A 21,212-nucleotide genomic window follows, 5' to 3' on the forward strand; every position below is an offset into this window, starting at 1 on the left:
ATAAGTGTAAAGCTATGGAAAAACAAAGGGATTGTGACATCATGGTAAGTGTATATATTTCTATTTAGAGGCAATCTACGGAGAGGAAGGTATTGGTTCATACCTTATTTGCTTCTTTGTTTTGCTTGTTTTTACTTGAGAAATTCAAATCTTGTCTTCCCTGGAACTGGGGACAAATAGCACAGTGGTAACATAATAGCATGATGGCACTGAAAGCTGAGCAGTGTGGGGAGGGGGGGAGAGAGTTCTAGTTACTGCTTAAAACTTGGTTTTTCAATCCCTGTACCTCCCAATGCCTAGTGAACATTTGGCAAAGGGACGTCTTTGTTTAAAGACTCAACATCCCTCCCCTTGGGTGCACTTGCGTAAGAGCTGTTTACATACATGAGACCTCTAATGGTGCATCTACACAACAAGCAGCAATGAGTCTCCGAGCCCAGGTCAACAGGCTCGGATTCTCTGCCATGGGCTGTGTAGATGTACCCTAAGAGGTCTGCCAGGGAGCCCAACCTTTGTAGTCACAGTATTTAAAATAAGCAAACTTTTTGATGGGTGGGGGACGAGATTAGGGAATGATGCTTTCAATCCATGATTCAAGCCCTAACTTCATGTCCTCTGCAGGAGACTTTCCATTCTAATAGCCCCATAATCCACAAACCAACTGCAAACTTGGCAAGCTTTTTAGTGATGGTGACTTTAGAAAAGCTACTTCCTCTCTTCTCATACCACATTGCCCTTCAGTGCAGTTTTCAGAGTGACTGCTTTTCCTAGGAGAATTTATTTACTAAGGCTTGTTAACTGAACTGAGGTTACTGATTGTAGACAGTCGTAATTGAAAATAAATTTTGTGCCTGGGGTGCTCAGAAGACTGCTTTTCAACCTGTTCATGCCAAAAAAATAACTTGCCTGAAACCTATCAGGGTGTTTAATGGCCTCTGGATTAAAGGTTTTATTTAACAAAAACTGAAATTTAAAGTTGGTGGTGTGAATTGAAATCAATGTATGATCGCCCCCTGCTGCTCCCCAGCAAGCAATTCCTTCATAAGCGTGCCAGACACATGAATTCTAGGTGAAGAAAACAACGAACTAAGTTGGCTATAGTTTCCCTATTGAGATCATGGTGAGGATTGCTGTAATTCTAAGCAAAAACCTCTATCATTAGCAAAACTATTAAAGGACTACAAATCCCTATAAATAAAGGCTGGTGCAATTAGTTGCTGCTATTTAAGGTAGCAACTCATGAAGCTTTAACCACTTCCATGTATTTGGATTCAGTCCTACTGCCAGAGTTTGGAACGTTTAAAACAAAAACCTGCATATCAAATTCTCATGCCGAGCATTGTGTAGGCTCTAGCTGTTTACAATGGGATGTGCTAGCTCTATGAAAGTCAACTTACCATGCAGAAGTTTCACACTAGCTGCATTCTTCTCTTCCAGGGGCTTCACCTCCCTGCTCACAAAAACAACTCCCTAGCTAGTAACTTAGAGTACTATAGTACAAAGATGTTGTTGCAGCCAGCTTGAGAGTGTATGGTATTTACTTGTAACCTTTTTTCAAATCTAGACAATACATCAGATGGACTTAATATGTTTGCTGTCTAGTTGTCTCATCTGCTGTCCATGGCTGATTCCTTCACTGGGAGATAAGCCCAGGGTATTTTTACACTGTTCAAATGTATTGCATCAGAAAAGTGATGAAGCTTTATTAGGCTCTCATGAGGCTCTGGTTACCAATATGGTTTTCTTTTTTGCATCAAATTCAGTACCAGTCCTTTTATTGAAAGATCAGTTTACATTTTCATCTCCATGTTCTGGCCTTATGTCCGTATCTGTGCATGCTTTGTTGCTGTTTAATATGTTCTCAGTGGCTAATTTATTATACTGTTTGCATATCTTTCTAATAGTCAGGCCAGGAGAAGTTCATGACCTTGGTAGCCTAATGATCCTTGACCAACAAACAAATTAGGTATGGTGAGGCCTGTCTCTACCCAAAATAAATTTTGGACAGGGACTGAAACAAATACACCTTCAGAACGACAGGTGTCTTTTGCTAGCAAGGGTCAACACCACATCTGGGAAGTCAAAGGTTCTGAACGCAGCAGATTTGGTTACTTATTTAACAACCTTTTTCATGGAACTGTAGAGGGTAATAATGCTATAAAGCTGAATAGTCTTTACATTTAAAACTCCTATGTGGATGGTGGTGGGGAGGATGGGTATAGTAATTAGAGCCAGGCTCTGCTCTCCAGAGAATAGCTTGACAAATGTGCAAGTATCTGCCACTACAAATGCAGTCCTTGCAGTACCATTTAAATCATATTATCCAGAACACTGCTGCCAACCACAGGCATTCAAAAATCATGACTTGCTTAAAAATCAGAAGATATTTTTAAATTGACATATTTGCCTTCTAGTTTTTGAGCCCTTAGTGTTCATGTTTTCAGGTTTTTCTCCACAACCCTACGTGCTAGAAACATTGTGGTGGCAGGAGGGAATCGATGAAAGCTGAGAATCTCATGTAATCAAATGGCTCCAGGAGCTGGGGCTTTAAAAAAAAAAAAAAAACTATCACAAACCGTATAATAAAGCCGTAAGAATTGACCATGTTTTCATGGAGGCTTCTTTGGCTTCAGCACATATTTCCCCCACACTCTCATGCCAGTTGTTACTTTCCTGAGGAAGGGGCAGATTTCAGATTTTTTTCTGAACACTAGAGTTGAAACATATAAAAAGATAGTGTGACTGGAGTTACTGTACTTGCCTCTTGCCTCAGGACATGAAGATGCCCACCCTATTTAAGTCCCAGGTGAGTTAAATCTTAGTCTTATCCTAGTCTGTAGTATGCATGGATGCATTGAATGAGAGCACCACACATTGCAGCATGATTGGCCCTCTCTGCTGTGGCGAGACTGAGAACTGGAATAACATAAGGCGCAATAGTTCAGAAATGAGATGTATTGGCAGAAATGGGGGACAAGGCAGGGAGCGGTCCGGTGCTGGAATAATGGGAGCCACTGCAGGTGAGCATGGAGGGGCATTAGCAAACTTAATGTCTTCAAATAAAAACTTTCCCTAAGCTCCACTTGCCCTTCTCACACTCCATTTGAATTATTTTCTATGTATGGAATGTGATTGTGTGAAGTGATTTTTTGGGGGGGGGGGGGGAGTCCGTTGCATGTTGCTAGGCAGTTTGCTTTTAATATTCCAGCATTACCTAGCTGCATCCCTGCACTAGGAGTGCCGTTCACCAAACTGATCTCTTCTGGGGGGGTATTCAGCGCTATATGTGCAAGACTTTAGTGTATACAACTTCTCCATTTGCCCACTAAATCCTAACCTAACTCCTCTTTGTGGTCATTCATACCTAAGCTTGGAAATTCCTCCTGTGCTGGCTGAGAACAGCAGCTGGTCTTCCATCTAGGCACTGGTAAGTCTTGCGTTTAAATCTATTGCTTTAAGCAAGGGCCCCAGACACAAGGTATGGTGCTGAGAAGGAAAACTTGAACACTGTTAGTTCTGCCTCCCCAACCATAAAAGAGTATCGATGCATTGATTGTGAAACAGATCTTGGTTGTTTGCTGAAGAGGCCTGACATGATTTCCTTCCTTGATTTCAACCCTAGATTATACCACCGTTTGCTTTACATAGCAAAGCAGTGGCTACTTAATGGGGTAGGAGACTTCAGATCTTTATCCTAACAAGGAGGCAGAGCAGGATGCTTCCCAGAAAGTGAGGAGCATTGACTGAGCTGCCCAGTTAAGGGAATTCACCATTCAATACAAGTTGCTTCCACAATTGCTGAATTGGCTGAGTGTGCCATGAAAAGACTTTATTCACGAATGAGAAGGTGCTTGTGGCTCAATGTCAGACCCAATACAAGCTGCTGCTTTGGGTTTCTTGAGTTGCAAGCTTCTTGAATGAGGAGCAGCTGCCACTATGGAAGAAAACTATATAGAATGGCAACTGTTCTAAACAGAAAACTAAACCGCTGGGGGAGGGAATGGTTTGTCCTGTCCTACAGACAGGTGCAATCTGTGTTACTGTTTAAATGATCACTGTGTCAGATTTGTTGCTCATTGCCATGGAGTCTGGGAAACCAGCATTTCTATTTTTTTCTCTAGCCGAGAGATAAATCTGGCAAATCCCTGTTAATTCCAAGACGGTGTTTGTGAGGGTAGGATGTGACTTGGAGCATCTCTGCTCTTTCCACTTACTGCCGTAATGGTGAAATGTAAGATGGGTCTCTAAAGATTCACATGTGGCAAATCATTTCCATTGCAGGTTTCCATGAAGATATCAGGATGAATCCCAACCTTCTAGCTCTTGAAACCACCAGGTCTCCCCTCTCCCTACAGAAGTGGCACTATTATCCTGACCAACACTGTCCAGTTAAAGACAAACACATACAGAGGGTACTGATTTCTCTTGGCAAACACCAAGTGGTCCATGTGAAGGAGAATAGAACTGGTTTTAATTTAGCAACATCACAACTTGTGCTCAAAGCAATGGCTTTGGTTTTTTCTAACTTAGCATCGGGAGCTGAGATTTTCAAAGCGAGGAGCCTACAATTAGACTCTTAATTTCATATTTGGGCACCTCAGTGGCCTTATTTCTTCAAACATGCTGACCACTCAGCAGCTCCTGGTGACATCAGTAGGAGCAATTGGATGCTGAGTGCGTCTGAAAATCAGGCCACTGACTTTAGGTTCCAGGTTTTGGACGTCTGACAGTCAATATTAAAGGTCACACTTGTTACCTGGAGACAAATCTTCTGTAACAGGGAGAAACTGGGGTCATCTTTCACGTGGTCTTTTCTGGTCACACTACCACCTTTATGGCATGAGACATTTTATAGCTTCCCTATTCCACCCAGTTCTACTTCGGTGTACATCTCTCAACTGGATAGCCAGGGCAACTGATTAGGTTGCTTGAAACTGTAGTGTCTCACTCTAGCTGAGAGAAAGCCAGAGTCACTCAAGTGGCTTGAAGGAAGGGAGAGAGGAAGCCAGAGCTCTGGCTCTAAGTCTGAGAAGCACCAGGTGGGAGGGTAAGATCCCAAGGAAGGGTGTGTGTAGTAGAAGGGTGAAAAGAGATGGCTGTCCAATGGCAGAAGGGGAACAGAGGTCACATGATGCAATATGCCTTACTAGCACTTTTCTTCTGGCCCATGTTTCTGTAGAATTTAAATTTTCATTTCTGCAAACTAAAGTTCTATCCCTCTGCAAAGAAAACTACTTGAATGTGGAAGCTGATTGTTGCTGTCTTCCTGACACTGCAGACAGACAATAGCTCTGAGAAATTCCACTCTGCTGTTAACTGAAGCCTAACAATTGTCAACTTACTAACTCACTGCTGGTAACTTTGCAGATACCTATACCTTGTCTGGGACTCAAGGAGGAGCTTGAGTAAACTACTGCCACTTCTTCCAGTCTGATTCATGGAAATGGGGTCAGAAGAGTCCAGATGCGGGGTAATAGAAGAAATGAAACACAAGTTCTTCCTTGTCCCAGAAAATAGCAATATCCAGTCAATAGCATAAGAGCAGGCCAAAGGCACAGAGCAACTGCCACAGCTCTTTAGCTATTTTTTTTAATTGTAATGATATATTTTTAATATTATCCTGCAAGAACACAGAGTAAATCATGCTTGGCAGCCGACAAATCCTCCACATTGAGTTGTTACATGCATAGAGCTGGACCAATGACATAGAAGTCATTGGATTGCACATTGGGGTTGTCGGTGATGACAGTGCTGGGATTGGTTGAGCTGGTGCTCATGGAATTCGGCTTGCTGATTAGATCATTAGCTTCCCTGACTGCTGTCAGGTACTGGCAGGTGGTGCAACGAGGCCGCAGTTACATGCCACCATGCGTATCGTCTCTGGCACCCTGCGTCCGACTCCAGTCCCATGGCTTCCAGTTCTGAGCAATATTTCTCCTCCTCGTATCGGACGAGAGGTTGCCACTGGCAAGTTACTAGAGAAAGTACGCGCCAACACAAGCCTGTTGCTGCACAATGACCTTTTAAAACCACTAGTTGCACATTTGCCGTCACATTGCCCATTATGGTCTCAACCGCCACACCAGAATGTTAGGGCGGAAACACTCTGGCGAAAGGAATTGAATCTGTTATAATCCCCAACCAGTCCCTTGTTGCCGACCCCACAATCTGCCCGCCTGGTTTTGACCTGCCCCGTCGCCAATGGTCCCTGTTGAACAAGTTCTGGACTGGGCACGGTCTCTGTGCAACCAACCAGTATCGCTGGGGCCTTCATGACAGCCCTTTGTGTAGCTGCAGCACAACACAGACAATGACGCACATTGTCGATGAAGGCCTGCTGACTAGGTTCAGTGGTGGCCCAGAAGAACTGCATCTCACCACTGAAGATGCCATCGCTTGGCTAGACGACTATGCACACGCTAAATAAATATTATCCTCTTAAATCATTGCTAGAGAAATATTGTGCCTCTCCCAAGGCTCTGAGGAGCAACTCATCTTCGTATAACATTTGCCAAAGAACCATAAATACATTAGTGAACACTTTAAAACTGCACAGCAGTTTAGAAATACCCGATGTTTCAAAGTCTCCATTAAGTAATTGGAGTTCTCTCGTGTTGAGCTGCCATTCTAAAGGTGCTTCTCATCATGGTACAAACTAGTACCGAAACATTCCCAGCAGAAACCACAGGCAGATGGAAAGTTGTAAATTGTGCAACTTAAACCCAAATCCGTATTTAACTACACTGTATGCTTAGATGGTGGTGGAAGGTCTGCTGCATGGAGTTAGGTTTACTCCTATAGTTTAATAAAAATTAATCCCACATTTCTGAACTCCAACATGTCTTTCTCCATTCTCTTTTTTTGGTGGACAACCCCCAAGTGGCAAAATGCTCTCTCATACTTGTCTTTTCTCACCCGAAGCAGGTGTTTTGCTTCTCTCTAAAAGTTTTATGGACAATGTGCTAGGACTCAAGGCAGTTCACATACTTGTTCCCTTTCACTGAATTGCACTGCTTTTAGAACTAGAGTTGGTCAAAAAAATGTTGACATATCTTTTTCTGTCGAAAATGTGACTTCTCCGAAACCAGAATCCTGCAGGAAAATGTCAAAATTCCAGTGAAAATCTTCCATTTTCTGTCAGGAAAATCAAATGTAGTATTTTTGTTTTGAAAAAGGCAGCTTGAAAACAAAACGTAGTTTCAAACTCATGCTTAGAAATGCAAATTTCAGAGTAGCAGCCATGTTAGTCTGTATCTGCAAAAAGAACAGGAGTACTTGTGGCACTTAGAGACTAACAAATTTATTAGAACATAAGCTTTCGTGGGCTACAGCCCACTTCTTCGGATGCAAATGTTCATTTCAAAATGTCAATATTTTGTTTGGGAAATTCCAGCATGTTTCGTTTGGAAGTTTCTGAACTGAACATTTTTACCACTTGTTTGGGAATTTTTTTACTGCTTGTCCCAATTTTGGGTGAAAACAAACATTGATCTCTGAACTTCGTTTAGGGTGGAAATTCCATTTTTCTGACCAGCTCTTTGAACTGGAGACACTGCTAGCTCCAGAGCATGTCCCAAAGGCTCTCTTGAATTTCAAACCCAATTGTGTGTACGGGTTGGGGTGGGGGTGTATACTCATTAGAATTGGTGGAAAAATATTTCATTTTTAAACTGACCCCCCGAAGGCCATAAAATATGAAATTATGAAATTCATGTGAAAATTCCTCCCTCCGTTTGTGTTTTTGACTGGCTTAAATCTCACCTAAGTGACTGAGGAATCAAATGGTGTAGTTTTCACAGCAGAAGGTGTTGATTCCCATCAAATCTGTTTGTTATGCTTCTATTTAACATTGTCTCTGTGGGATCTCGGCACAAACATCCTCTAATACCTTTATTAAAATGCCATTGGCTCTCACTATATTTACACCTTCTAGGAATCATTTCATATTGGCAGCTGTGATTGGAGAATGCTGCCCTGTCCTCTGCCAAGAATGGAGTCATTTCACAAGCTTCAGGCATGCTATTGGAGAGCAGAGTGTGCCTTTCTTGAAGTTTGATTCTTCTCTTGGGCAATGGCCTTTATTACTGATAACATAAGTCCCAGTGATTGTTTCTCGGTCACGGGGAAGATCTGTGCTGAGAGAGCAGCATGTGCCAGTTCAGCTTGTCTAGTCATTTCCCCAGCAAACAGTAATGCTTTTAGAAGGATGAATGCCTTATATTTTCTCCTACAGCGCAGCTGCAGATACAATCTCATTAGAGGTGTCTTAACTTTTTTTTTTTTTTAAACAAAATGTTGACCTGCAAAAGATTTCTTTTAAATTGTGCTTTGGCCGTTTTTCTGTTCCTGTGGTGTGTGAAAGAAAGATCTGAAAGCTGGGCATTCCTAATCTTACTTTTCTTTTCCCCCTGCATTTTTTAAACATAGCTAACATTTTTCTGTCGGCTCTTCTCTGGCTTTGCTGGAGGAGCCACTATATGTATTGTCAGGTCTCGCCTTAATTGAAGAAATGAGATGTTGACTCTACCATCACAAAATGCGAGTGCCAGTTGAGCTGTTAAGAGGGGAAGGGATCTTTAGCCAGACTGTTTATAACTTTGTTTTGGTTAACACCTATGTAACTGCAATGGCTAATTAACAAAGGTTTCTTTAAACAAAATTTTTGCGTTGCTCATTCTTCAGCAGTCCCCATTGTGTTCGGTAGACTAGACATGATGTGAATTTCTAGTGCAGGAAAAAAAATATTGGGAGAATGAATTAAAAACCTTTCGGGTCACTTCATTCTTCTTGAAAAACCAAAAAGGGCTCTCACCCAGTTTTCTTTTTGCCGTCACCTTTAAGCATTTGTTACTATATGTTGTCGGTCCTTGATTCTCTATGTAGAAGTGATAAGCTGTAAAGAATAAATATTAAAATAAACTCTTCCGTTTCACTTAGTCCCAAACTACACTCCTAAACTCGGATTGGAGTAGTTTCAGTTACATTTCCACTTCCCAAAACCCTCCTCTCTGGACACTCTTTTCTTTTGGAGATTGATGATGTGACCCAGGAATCCCTCAGTACCAACTGGCCAGGGCATTGCAAGAATATCCTGATCCTGGTATGTGCAATCTGTTTCACCAAAGAATATCATGGGAGGTCTTAAATGAAAGCCGGGATCACGGTGGTTGTTAATATCGTGAAATGTATGTACAGACACTATCTAAGGAGTTATATACGTATGCTGAAAATATGTTCCAAATGTCTGTATCAAGGGAGAGTTGACAAACAGGTTTTCTGCCAGACTTCTCTCTTGGTTGGCATGTAAATTAGGCATCGTAAGCCAACACAGCAGAAGCCCCACCAGGGGGATGTGAAATCCACAAGGAAAAAGCAGGCCTCAGGAAAATAGGTGATGGGCAGGGGTTTACTGTCCCTGAGGACTGACAGTGAACCTTGGGAATATAAGACGACAAGGAGACACCCTTTTATCCTGCGCCTAGGAAGTAATTATGCAGTGCAATTACTTTAGTAAAAACAGGATCTCAACCAGGCTTGGTTGAAATGCTACCAAGGACATTTGGAGTGAGATAAACTTTAGTCAGGAGGTTTAATCTCTAGAAATAGTTATGTTTGTGTTTTCTATGTAACCCTTTTGTTCCCATTATCCTTTCTCATTATTCTTTTGAATTTTGAACCTTTGTTAATAAACTTATTGTTGTCACAATAAATATATCTCAGTGCTGTGGTGTTATCCAAGGAGCTGATCCTGAGTTGAATCATACAAGCTGATGTGTGCACTGTTCCCTTGGGACAGCAGGCCTGGTATTTCTGAGAGTGTTCAATGGATAAGGGGTTGGGTGCTACAGGGGAAACACTTCAGAGGGGCTCGGTGATGGGTGCACCTATTGTGCATAGCCCAGAGGAGAGTGTGTGGGTAGCTAAAAGGCTGGAGTCAGAGAGCTGACACCCAATTGAGCACCAGCAAGTCTCCTCGCTGGGGGTGACAAGGTGGCTCTCCCTGGTTACTCTGAGAACTGTCATAGATAGGGCATGTTAACTTCTTTCAGAGTTAAACTTATCCACAGAATAGATGGTCAGAATGGTGTGAGATGAAATGCCTACATGTGCTCAGGCTGTATTGTAATCTGGGGCTGTTGAGACTTCAGCTGTTCACTTTCTCACGAAAACAATCAGGATCCTTATAGCACATGAGCTTACATTTTAAACAAGCATGTAAACAGCCTGGGTGCAGAAGAAAACAAGAGTGGGGTCAAATATACTTTCAATATGAAATGTCACTTTTCCACCTGTTTGCGATAGACAGCTTGAAAATCCAGTCAAACTGATTCTGTCATATGACTCTGCTTGCTGAGCTCAGGAGACTTCCAAGGAATTGGTGTTAATAAGGAATTGGCTGATGGCTTAAAATTGTAAGCTGATCGCTATCAATACAGGTTTAAGGGCTTGTGTTCTTCATATCCTCTGTAGTAAGCTGTGGGTACGTCTCTGGCGGAGTTGGCATGACAAGGCATTATAGCCAGGGAGATACCTCCTGGCTTCTGGGGCAAATGAATGTACATAGAGGAGGCAGATGGTGTTGCACCCGGCCGCAGAACCACTTGTGGGAAGATGTGGATTTCAGAGCATAGGCTTTGCAGGGACGGCTGGTGTGAATTCTCCTGACTCCTGTTAAAGGCAAAAATGAGAAGAGTGAGAACAAGACACGCTGCTAATAGGACATCTCCCTCTGTTTCAACCCAACCAATCCTGCTCCATTCTGTTAGAAATATCCAAGGATAGCAGAGAATTATCATTTCTGTCCTGATGGCAGCATGTTGCAACCTTTCAAAAGGCAGCAGGCAAAAGTGCATTTAATTTGCCACATTGCTGAGTGGGCATTGGGTAAGGAAGTGGGTAAATATATTAACTGTTCCCCACTGCAAATGCGCCTTCTAGTGCTTAGGTGTCAGACAAAAGGAAAATGAGTTTTGGATTAGTCCCTACTAAGTGTTCTAGTTACACTGCAAAATAACCATATCCGGTAAAACAGGAAAATTCCTAAACAGAAGAGACCCAGTCTTGCAACAAGGATTGCTACAAACCAGGACTATGGTGCTTTAGCAGAACCCAGCATTGGAACAGCAGGGACAGTTGCAGCTCGGCATTACAGCATAATAGCAGGCCTCATATCCCAATCTGATCAAAAACCAGGGAGAAAAAGCTCAATATTATGTTCTGTCCCTGATGTGGATTGAAAACCCTTTGGGGCATGTGTGCTGTGAAGGGGAAGTGATCTGGAATTAACACTTTTCCCAGTGAAGAAGCCAGTCTTTGACTTTAGGGGTCTTCCTACCAACATTGTTGGACGCAACCTCCATGGGTGAGCAGTCCCTATGGGGTAATGGCAACAGCAGTACCTTTGGAATCCCTGGTTACTGTACCCTGTAAGTGCCCCAGGGTATACAGAACTACGGAGGGCGGAGATGCGGTAATCAAGCCCGTGATGGGGCTTCAATTTCCCAAAAGCTCCTTGTTGCTTCTCTGTTTCCTTGTTAGTGGAATCAGCCTGCCTTGCACCCCGGCACGTCCTGCCATGCTGTTGTCTAAAAAGTAAAAAGAGAAACCATGAGACACAAAGCAGAAACATTGAATGCGCTCAAGTTTTGGTGAGAATTAAAGTTATAAAGACTTTTTTTCAGTAGGGCTGGTTGAGAACTGCAGAAAACCAACTGCAATCTGTTACTTGTATTTTTTCAGGGACATTTCATCAAAATGCTGGAAACCTGGATCAAGAGAATATAGGCTGACTTTGCTAAACATGAGACATTTTGCCATCTAAAATGTTGGCAATGTTGATTATTCACAGAAAATTATGTTGGTTTTGATAGAACATTTCTTGACAGAAAACTCCATTTTCATTCACAAAATTTCAACCAGCTCTATGTTTTGGGCCTTTGGTCCCTGGCCTGGTCGGAGCATCACATAGACATTGCATGTGATCACTGAGAGAAGGGGGCTGACTTCAGCTACTCTCACTTCCTCCAGGCAGTCTGCAGCTCAGGAATCTGGCTGTGAGGGGGGTGTAGCATCAAGCCCTATTCAGACTTCCACTGCAAAGTGAGACTGTGCCAGAAATGAATGGGTTAACTCTCACTGTGCCCCTCTTGCTCCCTAAGGCTTTATATTTATATATGATATTATGGTGATTCCTTAACTCGAATTTAGTCTGTTTAGACTCTCAAACCACATTAATCACTGTGATGCTTTGTCCAGTGTCCTATCTCTGATAGTGAGCAGTATCAGATGTTTCAAAGCAAAGTTAAAAACAAACAAAAAAATCCCATTACACAATTATGGAATAACCTGCCTTCTAGGAAAAGTGTCCTGACCCCCACCACTCAGTGGTTGGGTTGTACCTTGAAGCATGAGGTTTTAGATCCCTTTAAAAACATCCTCACTAATGTAGCTGTAGATTTTCCCATTGTGCGTGTTCATGTCTAATCTTTTTTTAACCATAGCATTACAGCCAAGTGCTTAGTATCTTGTAGCAGTGAGTTCTGCAGGTTTAACTATGCATGATGTAAAAATGTTTCCTGTCACCAGTTCAGTTTATCCTCATTCAATGTTTCTTGGAACGAGGAGCTGACCCTGTTCAAAAGGGTTCTAGTTACTTCTGGCTGTTCTTCACTAGTCAACCAGAGCAAGGATTTGATTCACAAAGATGGTGACTCCCATCTACTTCAGGACATCTAGGGCTTTCTGTTGTATGAATGGATCAAATTAGTTCAAAGAGAGTCTGTCAGATATTGGGCATACACTTGGTGTCTGGTTCCAGGTGTCCTAAGAGGCCTCCTGGATACATGTGGTGTTCTGAGCAGGCGGGGCGGCTCTGTTGTTTGCCACCCCAAGCACGGCAGGCAGGCGGCTTTTGGTGGCACACCTGCGGGAGGTCCGCTGGTCACGCGGATTTGGCGGCATGCCTGCGGGAGGTCCGCCTACGCCGTGCCATCAGCGTCCCCGCCACCGAAGCTGCGGGACTGGCGGACCTTCTGCAGGCACGCTGCTGAAAGCCACCTGCCTGCCGCCCTCACAGCGACCAGCAGGCCGCCCCCCATGGCTTGCCGCCCTAGGCACGCGCTTGGTGCGCTGGTGCCTGGAGCCGCCCCTGTGAGTAGGAAAGAGGCTCCTTGCCATGAGCTATGATGCGTTCTGTTGTGAACTAGTCACTCTGGATTGAAGCCGTTCATCACCCTGTGTAGCTCTCTTGGGCATGTTTTGGCAGTTGCTATAGAGAAAAGGAAGGATTTCTTAGGCCCTTTACATAGGTGTACAAAGTATTTGTGTTTCCATTTGCCTTGGACTGTTCTGGCATCATTGCTTCACTCTTTCTCTCTAAATCTGAGGCAAATCAACTGTGATTCATGTAGCAAACCTCTGGCTTTCCCTGCCTGCCTGAAACCACTGGTGAATTTGAGTCTATATATACTCCACTTTGTAGAATGCAGCAGCTGTTTAACAGTAAACAGCCACATTAGTGTTCAAGGGGGAAGTGTTACATACTGTATCTAACTGCAGTGAGAATGTATGTAGGAAGAATATGACTACACAGGCTGGAATTTCTGAGGGCCAATGTATCTAATCTCCTACTTTGCCATGTGATTAATGACGACAGGTGCAGGTATGTCTACACTGGAAACTTCAAAGCGCTCCTGTGGGAGCACTCCAGCTGCAGCGCTTTGAAGTGCGAGTGTGGTCGCGGGTGAGCGCTGAGAGAGAGCTCTCCCAGTGCTTCTGGTAATCCACCGCCATGAGGGGATTAGCTCCAAGCGCTGGGAGCCTGTCTACACTAGCGCTTTAAAGTGCTCAGACTTGCTGCGCTCAGCGGGGGTGATTTTTCAGCAAGTCTGAGCACTTTAGCCAGCAAGTTAGAGCACTATCAAATGTAAGTGTAGACTTGTTGCATCTCGTTTTGAAAGAGAGCACTTCCAGCAGCACGGTGTCCCTGACCTGGTGTTGGGTGCCAATGCCGTACTGACTTGCCGCCTGGGAAGAGTGTCCCCTACTGAATCCCCAGCCCCCGTCCTAGCCCACAATGTTTTGACCCTGTTTAGTTTTTGAGGTCTGCCAAGATTGAAGCCTGTGCTGCAGCAGTAAGTTTGTGGGAGTCTCTTGTTAAAATCCTGCCATCAAGCTGTATAATGGAGCGTCATGGTGACTTCCCTGTTTTTTTGGATCACCCCTTTCCTGCCCTGACTGACTGACTGGAGTTCAGAAACAATTGCTCTTCCAAAATGGTTGCCTTCGGAACAGACCACGTTACAGTAACCAGTAGCTATTTTAAAAATCCTTCCCGGAGAAGGAAACTTCGCTTCCCTTCGCCCCAACCCTCGCTTGTGATTACAGAAGTTGATCACTGTACTGTATTAGCACTGAACTCAGTCTGTTTTTCACAAAGAAAATATAAATATTTCCAGCAAATGCATGTAGCACATTCAGTATCCTAGTTATGTTACCTCCTTCCTTGGTTAGGAGAGAACATTTTAAAGTGGAAAAACAAATAGATTCCTCCAGTACCATAGCTTTCTTCTCTATGCTATGCTACCTCTGTGGCACAGGCTTTATCATGGGCTAATGATGATATGCTTGCAGGAGTCCTGTGTTAAAATTCTAACATGACTTCACTCTTACTAGTGATACAGGCGTAGAGGGACTTCTCCTGCATGATTTTTTTTTTTTGCAAAACAGGTTTTCTAAGTTTTAATATAATACATTGACTGCACCTTATCTATACTCAGCCAAAGCTCTCTTTGCCTGCAAAACTTTTGGTAGAGCCAAATGATATATATCTACAACTCCAACGTTATTTCAGTGGAAAATATGAACTCTGCATTATCTGCAGTTGAGCGTATGGAGGAGCCCTTGTAACATTTGTGAATTTCAAGTTAATGGAGCTCTTTGGCCAGCAGGTGGCATTACCAGCTTGTCAATTGGCTCAATAACAGCACTGGTGTGGGGGCTTGTTCTCTAGTTAGATGACCCAGTACAGCTGTAGTGTACCAGATCAGGGAGACTAGTGTATGTTGCTGTAATAGAAAAAGGAAAGGGTGACCAAGGATCATCCAAACCACCACTGATGAGCTAATGTTTATCAAGATGTTTCACAGTGATGAAACTGGAATTCAATGAGCATTTCTCTTTTCGGAATCTTTAATTTAAGCATTCCCAATAGCAGCAAACCTGAAGAGCAGAACTGTGGCAGTCTAAAGGAAAGCTCCCCAAGGCTGTCCACACAGTAAATGCTACAGCAGCACAGCTGCAGCCAGGGCCGGCTCTGAGTTTTTGGCTGCCCCAAGCAAAAAACGGGGCGGCCAGAATGGCAAAGGAAAAAAAAAAAAAAAAAAAAAAAACCCTGCGGCGCGGCCGGAGCCAGGGTGCTGGGGTACTCCCTGCGCTACAGATGTGCCCGGCTAGCAGGGGGAGGGGGAGGGAGAGAAAGAAGGGGGGTGGCGGGAGGGCTCTGCGCTGCTCCGGTCGGCGGGGAGGAAAGGACGCGGGCTGCCCTGCCGGGCTTGCTGCAGGGTGCTCCCGTCCTCCATGCCGCTGCCCCCTACAGGATTGGGCGGAATGCCGCCTCCTACAAGCTGCCGCCCCAAGCACCAGCTTGCTCGGCTGGTGCCTGGATCCAGCCCTTGCTGCAGCTACTCTAGCCAGGGCCGGCTCTCAGCACCAGCAAACGAAGCACATGCTTGGGGTGGCACATTTTCAGGGGCGGCATTTCGGCCATCTTTATTTTTATTTTTTTGCTTCAGGTGGCAAAAGCCTAGAGCCGACCCTGGCAGCAGCAGTGCGTCGTGTGCGGGGATGCCCGGGGCCGCTGCGGTTCGTGCCGTGGGGGAGCAGTGCCATAGCTTGTGGCTGGGCCGGACAGGCTCCGAGCGGGGGACACTCGGGCTGGGGGCCGCCCCGCAGGGCACACGGAGTCGCCTGCAGGTGCTGCAGGGTGGCCGCCCCCCAGCGCCACAGCCGGGGCTGGGTGAAGCGACCTGAGCCACCCAAGGACTGCAACAGGGTGGCCAGAAGCAGCAGCAGCAGCGGGGCCATAGAAGGTGGGGCATTGCCATGCAGGGCCCGTGTCCCGCTCTCCGGGGCTCCGCTCCTTCTGGGGCTGCCCTGCCCTGGCACTTCAGCCCCCTGCCAGGGTGGTCTCCCAGCTCTGCCCTCCTGGGTCCCAGCCGGTCCTGGAGGCGGGAGCCCTGGCTGGAGGGACCCTGGGCTGAGGCGCAGCCTGGGAGCCCCGCTGCTTACCCCGACCCTGCCACTGCTAGACCGGCTGGAGGTGAGGGAGGAGTGGGCGGAGCCAGCACTGGTGGGGGGGAGCCCAGGACTGGGGTGACGGGGTGAGGGTGGGGGAGGGCACTGATGGGGTGAGAGCCCAGGACTAGGGTGGGGGATAGGCAAAAATTTTTTTGTTTGGGGCGGCAAAAAACGTAGGGCTGGCCCTGACTCCAGCATAGTGTAGATGGTTCCTACATTGACAGAAGGGTTTTTCTGTCAATAGAGCTAATCCACTCCTCCGTTGATGGGATTTGCTGTCAACCTACTTGCATCTATGCTGGGGGTTAGGTCGACCTAAATAGGGTGCTCAGGGTGCAAAATTTTTCACAGGCCTGAGTGACATAGCTACATTTGATCTAATTTTGAAATGTAGACCAGACCTAAGTATGTGTATATATGTTGGGAGGGAACGTGCAAGCCTATAAAATCTTCTCATCTCATCTGAGAGCAGTTCAGCTTTCTCACAGACTGGCACAACTGGAGTAGCTGCCTGAAGCCCATAAGGTCTTGGGGCAAGTTTCCTCTGCTGTAGAGAAGTAAGGTGCTTGGAATGCTGGATTAATCATTCTGGAGCACCAAAGCAGTCCCGTGTTTAATAGAGACTTCCACAATGTACAGAGAAGGGCCAAAATACAGGTATTTTTTGCCATAGGTATAGAGCTAAATCACGCCACATGCTATGTTGATTCCCCCCCTGCAATAAGTGAACACAATTCATACATTTGTAAAGATCAGTTTTGAAATAACAAAAGTTAATGCACATTCTCTGGACTTTACTGAATACTCTTATCTGAGAGGTTCAGTCTAAAATCCTGACTATTTTTCTGCTTTTCCAGAGAGAACTCTAGTCAGGGGACACTGTAGCTAGGCACTGTGTGGACACTGCTGATGTTGCATTGCTGTGACTTGGAGGAACACTATCTCAGGTTTGCCCCCAAAGGGCCAATGAAGAGTATATTAAAGATAGGGCTGGTGCTGCCAGACCATCCTTCTTAGTCATAGTTTCCAAGGCCAGAAGGGACCATTGTGATTATCTACTCTGACCACCCGTGAAACACAGGCCATGGACAGGAGCAGCAGAAGTGCCCTAAAAGGAGCGGGGCCGGTGCTGCTCTGCGGCCCCTTCCCATCCCTTGCCTTGTCCCCACTGCCTCTTCCCCCACCCCCTTGACTCCACCTCCCCTCCCTTGGTCAGGGAGCTCCCCTAAAATAAGTCCTAGAGCAGAGCTTTTAGACAAACGTCCAATCTGGATTTTAAAACTCTGTGATGGAGAATCCACCACAACCCTTGGTAAATTGTTCCAGTGTTGTACTGTTAAAAATTTACACCTTATTTCTAGTCTGAATTTATCTGTCTTCAGCTTTCAACCTGTGGTGGGGCGAAGACTCACTGGCACAGCACCTCCTGCTGGCCATCTTGGGAATTAGCTCTTTCCAGCCCAGAGCACCCTCTGCAGGCCGGTGTCTCGCCTGCCATTGGCCCTGTGTCCCTCCCAGACCTCATTGCCCAGGGGTTCTGCCCACCACAGTGCCCCCTCGCTCTGGGTCTCCTGAGAGAGAAGGACCGGCTGCCTTTGTCTATCTCTGGGCTGCAGCCCCAGTACCTATTTGGCCCTTTTTGCAAGGCCTGCAGCCTAGGGTTTTTCCTGGCTAGAGCTCTCCAGCTCCCTCTGCCCTTCCCCAGCACTGCTTCACCTCTGGTACCCTTCTCAGCTCCCAGGCAGCCCAGTCCTTCTCTCTCAGAAGCTAGAGAGAGAGTCTGTGCTAGCTTCTGGCCCACAGCCCGCTTATAAGGGCCAGCTGGGCCCCGGTTAAGTTGGCCACAGCTGTGGCTGCTTTCCCCATCAGCCTTCCTTTTCCCAGCTGCAGCCCTCTCCAGGGCTGCTTTAACCCCTTCAGGGCCGGAGCAGGGTGACCACCCCACTACACAACCATTGGATCATGTTATACGTCAATCTGCTAGTTGGAGGATCCGATTATTAAATATTTATTTCCCGTGTAGATATTTATAGACCGTAATCAAGTCACCCCTTACCCTTCTCTTTGTTAAGCTAAATAGATAGACTTAAGGAACTCAATCACTATACAGCAGGTTTTCTAATCCTCTAATCATTCTTGCAGCTCTTCTCTGACCCCTCTCCAATTTATCAACATCCTTCTTGAATTGTGGACATCGAACTGGACACACTATTGCAGCAGGGGTCGTACCTAGGCCAAATACCGAGGTAAAATATCCTCTCTACTCAAGTATCTCCTATTTATGCAACCCAGGATTCCATTAGCTCTTTGGCCTCAGCATCATACTGGGAGTTCATGTTCAGCTGATTATCCACCTTGAGCCCTAAATCTTTTTCAGTCTGAAACGAATTTCCCTCACTGCCCCCTTCCCCCCGTCACTTGTTAGACCTTCTGATCACTAGGAATTAGCAACTATGATAATATAATATGACAGGATCCTGTCCAAAATCCAAAGATACTTACTCCTCCCTGGTGTCCAGCCGCTGTGCGCTGTTTCTCAGCAGCCTGTCACGCAAGCAACACACAGCGAAGGAGACCGACATGGTCAGAATGATCACACCGCTGATGAGAGAGGCTATGACTGCTACACGGAACCCTTTGTCAAGGGGCTTTGGGATGGCTGGGGAGATAAACACGGAACACGCCTGTAAGGAGTTTGAGGCTGCCACAACAGTAACTCTGTCAGATTGAGGATAATCCCTTGGTGGAGTTAAGCAGCCCTCTCCCAGAGCTACCGAGAGCACTTTCCACAGGTCGCCTGTCACGTGGGCCCTGGCTCTCATTCAGCCTTTCTCCGTTCTCTCCAGGGCCAGGTCTCCATGGCCTCACACAACTGCCCTCTGGTTCTAGCACCTGGGGCAGCAGCTCTTTCTCTCCTGCTATGCTTCCACTGGGTGGCTTTTCCAGTTGAGGCAACCCATTCCAGTCACTGAACCACCCCCCTAGAGAGGGGGAAGGCTGCTTCCTCAAACCTTCCCTATTGCAGTCTGTCTCTCTCTCTTTCACCCCACCCCCACTGCTGCTTTATTAGATCACTTCTTTACTGCTGCAAAAACTCTGCCTGCTGTGAGGGTGGAATTGTAGTTAAGCGCATACAGCTTTTCTGGGCCCTTGGTGAGATTTGGCTGAGCCCCCCTTCTATGAAATGAGTTTTACTGGGTCTCAGCGTCTGCTTACCTCTCACTTCCTTCCTCCTCCCTGATTAAGTTCTAGGTAGACAACTCCACCGAAGTGTCAGACTTTGAAGAATGGTAGATATAATGTGGGGTACGAGCCTGCGTCACAAGCAGCTGCACCTCTGCAATTGCCCGTGCATGCTAGCAGATGGGAGCAGAAAGAGCTCTGCGGTCCTAGGATAAAACTGGAGCCCCTACAGAAATTCTTTGACTATCTACCCAGTCATTCATTCAGCTGTACAGCTACCCCCCAATTCATACATCCAGCCCTTCATCCCTCTAGCTATCTGCCATTTCGTTGCAGTACAGTAGTCTCTTAGACCCCCAACTGAGACAAGGACCCCAGTGTACTGGGTACTGTACATACGTACAGGAAGAGACGGGCCTAGCCCCAAAGAGCTCATAGTCAAAATCGACCAGATAGACTAATGTGGGGAGAAAGGGAATATTGTTAGATTAATGACACACAGCCTTTGTCCTCAACCTGCTGTGATAGGGTCAGGCTAGATGGCTACTGGAGAGTGATCGAAGGCTGATATATAAGCCCCAGGTTAAGCAGGTCCCTTTTCCCTGGGTAAGGTAACAGGGGCAGTTCCAGAACAATCAGGAACTTGCTGGAACCAATTAAGGCAGACAGGCTAATTAGGACACCTGGAGCCAATCAAGAAGCTGCTAGAATCAATTAAGACAGGCAGGGCACCTGGTTTAAAAAGGACCTCACTTCAGTCAGTGAGGGGCGTGCAAGGAGCTGAGAGTGAGAGGGTGTGCTGAGGAGTACAAATGCTATCTGGCATCAGGAGGAAGGTCCTGGGGTGAGGATAAAGAAGTTGTTGGGAGGAGGCCAGGGGGAAGTAGCCCAGGGAGTTGTGGCTGTCACAGAGGTGTTACATGGAACACTATAGACAGCTGTGATCCACAGGGCCCTGGGCTGGAACCTGGAGTAGAAGGCGGGCCCGGGTTCCCCCCATCCTTCCAACTCCCTATGGGATACAGGAGGAATTGACCTGGACTGTGGGTCCCACCAGAAGGGAAGGTCCCTGGCCTGTCCTCCAACCCACTAGGTGGACCAGCAGAGACTGTGGGGATTGTTCACCTTCCTTTTCCCCAAGCTGGCCAGTGATGAGGTTAGCTGAGTGAACGGCAGGTGTGAGCCACTAGCAAAAGTGGCCAAACTGAGGGCTGCCGTGAATCTCTGAGGCGAGCTAATCCGCCAATAAGCGCAGGACCCACCAAGGTAGAGGAGGAACTTTGTCACACTGCCTAATCGCCAAGAAACGCAACACCTTTCACACCGTTGTTGTTCAATTCTGAGTATCCTGGAACTTGAGGCGTTTTCTAAGACTTCCCCACCATGCTTTACATTTTAACAAATGTAGCACTTGGGAGTGGTGCCAGCTGCTAGTCTGGCAAAGTAAAGTCCTTTCGCTCTTGCCACATAACCGTTGTAGCATGGGCAGTAGGCAGGTGTTGTTTTCACATATTGCTCCAATAATGTCCCCCCTCCTCCTCCTTAAAAACCAGAGGCCCCACCTCCAAGGGTGTTGAGATGGTTCAAATTCCCTAGGGTTGGGTTTTATTGAAACTCCTACCGAAATATCCAATGAATTGCAGCCCCCCCACCCTCAATGATTTGAGTGGTGGAGAAACTTGTCCATGGAGTAGTGGACTCAGATTGCTTAAGGCTAGAGGCGTTGTAAGACA

Source organism: Malaclemys terrapin, chromosome 1 (assembly GCF_027887155.1).
Source record: "Malaclemys terrapin pileata isolate rMalTer1 chromosome 1, rMalTer1.hap1, whole genome shotgun sequence".
NCBI classification, from domain to species: domain Eukaryota; kingdom Metazoa; phylum Chordata; order Testudines; family Emydidae; genus Malaclemys; species Malaclemys terrapin.